Genomic DNA, 6,000 nt, shown 5'->3' on the forward strand with positions numbered 1-6,000 from the left:
GTAAGGCTACAATATAGGGAATAGGCTTATTTGTAACAAATATTACACTCTCTGTTCATGACAAACATAGGAAGAATATTTTGGTCTTTCATAGAGCATGTCTCCATTGAAATGAGAAGACAGACAAGGTATTTTCTCAGTGGACACTGTAGAAATAGATGAACACTGTGGTTTAATAACTTACGATAATGTATTGCGATTTTTAATATTAAAGCAAATTACACCATCATGGTCAGCTGTATATTTTCGCTATTAAAATTGTCCTAATTTAGAACAAATGAATATGAAGTCACATATTTCTAGACCATTTTTTAGTGTTTGGGACTCTTCTCACCCACAGTTATCAATAAGAGTGAGACAATATCTCAGCACCAGCAGATAGCTCTGCTTATACCCAAGCATAAAGATATGGAAACCAAGTAAACAGGTACGACAAGCAGCAACGGAGCAAAACGGGATATATTAGATGGCTAAAGAGGTTAAATTCCAACAACTTTCACTGACTTCACAACTTTTAAAAGCATTACCAACCATCATCAAAATCTCAGCCTTTTTCTTTTAGGTATGGCTATTCAGATCAATGTTCTCCTGTAATGCCTAACGTCTAAGATCTATGATCGATATTTAACTACTAAGTTATGTCAAAATATCACTTAAATAAATGAATACATAAATATATATTCCACTACACAAAATATATCAGCTTAGATCCTGACTCACAGGGTATGGTACCAAAAAATCTCAACAGCTGTAGAAAACTTGGAGAAATTAGGACACTTCTTTAATTGCACTTAACTACTGTCTATCAAGAAGTACAGGAAAGATTCATCACCTTTATTGACACACGGGATAAAGGAAGAATTTGACTCTGCGTATGGGAACAGCTGTCAGTTTTGAATTCATTTCTAAATTCAGGCAGATGCTTAAGTGTTACCTGTTGCACAGGAAAAGCAGGCACACAGACTGCCAATAACATTATTCACAAAACACACAGATGTAATCTCAGCTCTGATTGGAATAAATGACTTTTAACTTATGGAATAAGATAGGTAAGCCTTAGTACCTCAAAACACATGTATTTTGAAACAATATAATAATCAGAAGATTAAAATTTGATAGATTGGAAATCCACTTTAATTAACAAGTAGCTAACACAATTGGAGACGACTGATGCTTTAGTGTGTGTAAATGCTATTTGTGCTTTCACAGTTCTGACAGCGAACAAAATCTGTCTCTTGGATATCAAAAGTATTCAGAATAACTCACAAAGCAATCAGAAAGATCCTTCAAAAGGATCACTTCTCATGTAACTGCATCTGCACAGGATGGTTTCTTAGCGATATAACTAACAGTCACCGTTTAGATCAGCATGGATCTGAATTCTGAAGTTCTTACCCATACCTTCACTGAGCTGGGTTTCTTACAGTAATCTTGATTACAATGACGTTAATATTTTACTAGGGCTTAAATTCAACATGTTTTACAACAGACATCCTTCAGTCTTGACTGCGCAGGCGGCACTGTTCTAACACCTGTGCTTCATCCTGCCTGCACATTGCCCGCATCCTGTAGGCAGCCACAGGAAAAAAGTTCCTGAGCTCTGTGCCTCCTCCTTGCACTTTCACCATTTGCCCCTGGCAGCCTGCAGCACCTGTCTGGAGGAAGGTAGCAACCACAAAGCCACAGGGAAACAAGGTGCATTAAGCCCAGCTGAACGTGAGTGACTCGGCCCATGATCTTGAATGGCTTTTTTCAACTGCTATGATTCTGAAGAAACCCCAATGGAACATAAGCAACAAATTCCTGGTGATCAGTAAGTGCCAGCTTTCCTTTATTTATTGTGAACTGGTTTGATTTCTTGATCTGCTTCCGATGTCCCACAACTTCTCTGTACAAATGTACAACTTGGTTCTCAGATTTCTGCAGATGCTGCTTTTAGACTTAAATCCTGTGAGAAACTAAATGCTTCAGAGTTCCACTGACTTCAGAATCTGCTGACCAACTACTGGTTGGGGCTTCACCTCATGCAAACTTTCCACTATGCAGAAAGTAGTTTGTGTATACACTCAACTTTTACTGAGAAGAAAATCAATGCTGTCCTACCGATATTTGTTGTTTTAATAAGCATTTGTTTACTATGCTAAAATATGTATACATTGCATAGAATATATATAAAAATAGGATACAGACATATAACAGTAAATAGAATCCAGCTAAGCACAGCATTACTTCAGTAACAGCTCTCCTGACAGCGATAGCAAACTGTAAATGTCTCCTGGAGCAACTGTATGGACTGCGTACTAAAAGGGCTTGAATTTGCATTCTTGCATGAGCTAAGGGTATTGTTCCCCTACCTGCTGAAGTTACTCAACCAGTCTGACCAGGATCAAGTATCCTTCTGACGAAAGACATAATGACTCTATGGGAGCAGTCCTTTTCCAGAGCCAGCAGAGCCAACGTTTACACTTTTCCCTAGGTGAAGCAGTAACAGTTCATGGAGCTGCCCTTCACAAACCTGGAAGTAGCTTTCATCTTACTGGCTTTTGTCATTTTCTCCTTGTTCACCTTGGCATCTATCTACAGTGACCCCCATGGCAAGAAAGAAGGTAAATGAAATCATCTGAATTGAATACAGTACTTTGCATATATATTTTTTTTTTTACTAATAGTTGATTTACATAGGTTTTGTGTTTGATCTTGATGGTAGACTTATAGTTCACAACACTTGACCTTTAAGAATACTGTCCAAAGTGCAGAATGCAATGAAGAAAGCTATTGATAAAAGCCACAAACACATAAATTGTGCTAAGGTATAAGACCAAGAACTGTTACAGCTCTGTATGTTCACCATGCCAGACAGCTGAGAGCAGTTCTGTAAGAAACCTCTCAATGTGGTGCTTGTTTTCTGCAAGGGAAGCCTTTTTTCCTAGCAACAGCTCTGCTTCATGTTCTGAGGTGCTATAAAACATTCAGGCTGGCGTAACTGGGGATGTTCTCGTAATGAAGGTAAATGTTTGTTTTTAATAGTCTGAGGCCAAGTCTTCACTCTCTTTCGTAAGAGCAAAAACACTCGTAGGTGTTGCCTCTCTTCCATTCAAAAGGTTTTCAAATCCAAGGGGAAAAAAAATCACCCCAATGCCATGCTAGACCTCCAAAGGAGCGTTAACATAATCTCACACCATCAGCAGATAATTCCCTTGTAGCAGGCCTAGTGCTATCACAGTCATCATCATGCCTCTAATCCCTTGCTGGCAGGAAGCCTTGCTGGGCACTGGTGCAGAGTGGGAATAGCGGGTGCTGGCAGGCACCAACAGAGCACAGCCTCTCCCCTGCTGCCTGTGGGATGGCTCACCCCTGCCCCACCGAAAGCAAGGGGAAGGAAAGGAAGAAGAGACTGAAGTAAGACATCCAGCAGTATAGCTGCTGATTTCTGCTGTGTCTGGTGATAACTTACCCAGCATTGGTTTGGTTTCTGCCTGTAACAGATCTATTGCCGAGTGACACTGCTGTTCTTAATGTGTTGTCATAAAACTTCAAGCTGCTTAATAATTTGTGAAAAACTGGGAATCCACAAGAAAAGCAAAAAGCGTCGCCATGTTTGCAGCCTGCATTCCAATTCACTTTTCTTCCTTAACCTTCTGCTGCCTTGGATTTCACTTAATTTCTACACAGAAGGGGAAAGTGTCAGAAAACAAATCTGCAGATAAAATCTGGTTGTCATGAGAACTGACCTCATTTAGACAGAATGCACGCAAACAGTTTCTCCTTAGAGACGTCAGTTGTAGGAACACGGCAAGAACAGCATCTCCTCGTGCTCCAACAAGGACCAGAGAGATGTGATATGAGGTGTGCAATCCCCACGGCAACAAGGAAATACTTGCAGGGCCATTTTGCACATACATGAAGTTGAAAACTAGACACTGGTTCACATCTTTATAATTAATACGTGTATTATAGAAATAGAAAGGGATTGTTTGATTTTAAACTTATGCCTGCAAAGTGGATTATGCAAAGACAAGGCCTTGCCCTCAGCTTCCACTGCAATCTACTACAGGGACAGAGTGCAAATACCTCTGGCACTATTTTGCTTGTGTCAAAACTGCAGAACTTTTCACTTGTCCTCTTTTCATCCCCACACCTATGCTTTCAGATGGCAAACAGAAATTAGAACTTCTGCTGAGCACTGTGTTAGAACAGAGTCCTGCCGTGACAGTTTCTGGGTGCCAAATGTCTTGCTGACCAAGGGTGCTCAGCAGGGTCAGTTCCCATAATCCAGGCTAGAGCTATGCTCAAAGCATCTTGTATCCAGGGCCCTTGGACAGCACTGCAGTGAGAGCAATTCATGCATACTCTGCCAGTGCAATAACCCTTTAGTTCAGGCCGGGTCCTCCTGCAGTTCTAGCATCTTACTACCATGTTTATATCTTGCATGATGTTTGTTTTTCCTGCAGTGAAGACCATAGCACGTATATTTCAATTCTTTGCTTACAATAAGTGAGGAACAGAAATATTGTAACGTATTTCTTAAGCTTCTAGCACAATTGTTATGGGAAACTTTCCTAAAAAACCATCTGGCCCTGTTTTACAGTATTTCATCATGACATTGCACATCTCACAACGAGACATTCTCATATTTGGCTGATTCTAATAAGCAACAAAGAAAGTATAGAGTAATTGACTGTTCCAAATACTATTAGGAAATGCTTCAACTGTATTATTCTTTCCCCGGACAACAGATCTCAGTGCACCACAGAACTTTCAATGACTTGATGGGAACCAATGTCTTACACAGAGGTGTGGCAACATAAAGCTGTACCTCAGTATGAAGGAGTAGCTTACATCAGCTTAAAATTTGCCTTTTCAATGGAGGAGAGAGCAGAGGTGCACAGTAAACTGGGGCAAACTTGAAACATAAAAAAATGTAGCTGGAAAGTAAGGGAAGGCATGCATACCTTCTGTTCAAAGACAGTTACTCCCCTCCCCTGTTCTGAAAGAAAAATGAGAATCCAGCAAGATAAATTCCCAGTAACGCAACAACTGAGATACTTGAAGAAGGACACTGAATAAGTATGGCATAAAAACACATCATCACATTGAAGACGGACACTGATGAAAAATGCCCAAGTGCCTCCCTAGAAGTGTCACAAGGAAATTCCTGTAGTTGAAACCTGTCCACTGCCTGCTTTGTTGTCCAAAGTTTCCTATTTCCAAATCATAACACTAAGGAGCACGGAACAACAAAATGTAACTAAAAAAAAAGCATGTATCATCTTTACACTAAGTATCACAGCAGCTTCTGGAACTACTTCAAAAGCCTACAGAAAACTTACTGCAAGATCAAGGATCTATTCATTACAAGTTCAGAAAAGCATTTTTGTCAACATTACATTTTGTTCTTTGCAATTAGAAGTCCCCAGGTTAACATCTGGCAAAACCAGAGATACAGGACATAGATTAGAATGCTAGCAGCCTGGAGATCTGTCACAGCTCTGACATCCTGAAGGAGCTTGCAGCATGTTTTTCCAGCTGCCCCTTCAGAAAAGGCTAAAGCCACATCATTTTTATGTCCCACTGTTGCTCTCTTCCATAAGCAGGACCTGTGATAAAGTAGCTCTCTGCCTTATTTTGGTTCTCTCACACATAGGTAAGCTTTGACTTTAATTCCTTTAACTATTTGCCCCGTACCCCTTTCATGAACTAAACCACAACATGCTTTACAGAGGTTTGTTTTAAGAAATATAAAAGATAACAGATTTATCGCAGAAAGGTAAAAGGAAGCAAGGCACTTTAATAGCTTATGATGCATTTGCCACCAAACAGACAGTCAGAAGAGTACGGTTTCAAGTAGAGTTCATGCAATAAATCTCCCACTGGAGGGAGTTCTCTAGTCATCACGAGCCACCAGCTGTGCTGCTTACAGAAGAATTATGTCACAAAGACCAGAAACAACACATGGTTTCCTGGAAGCTTTTATCTCAGCAGTGTCTTTTACAACAGAAA

The sequence above is a fragment of the Lagopus muta genome, chromosome 4 (genome assembly GCF_023343835.1).
Source record: "Lagopus muta isolate bLagMut1 chromosome 4, bLagMut1 primary, whole genome shotgun sequence".
NCBI lineage: Eukaryota > Metazoa > Chordata > Aves > Galliformes > Phasianidae > Lagopus > Lagopus muta.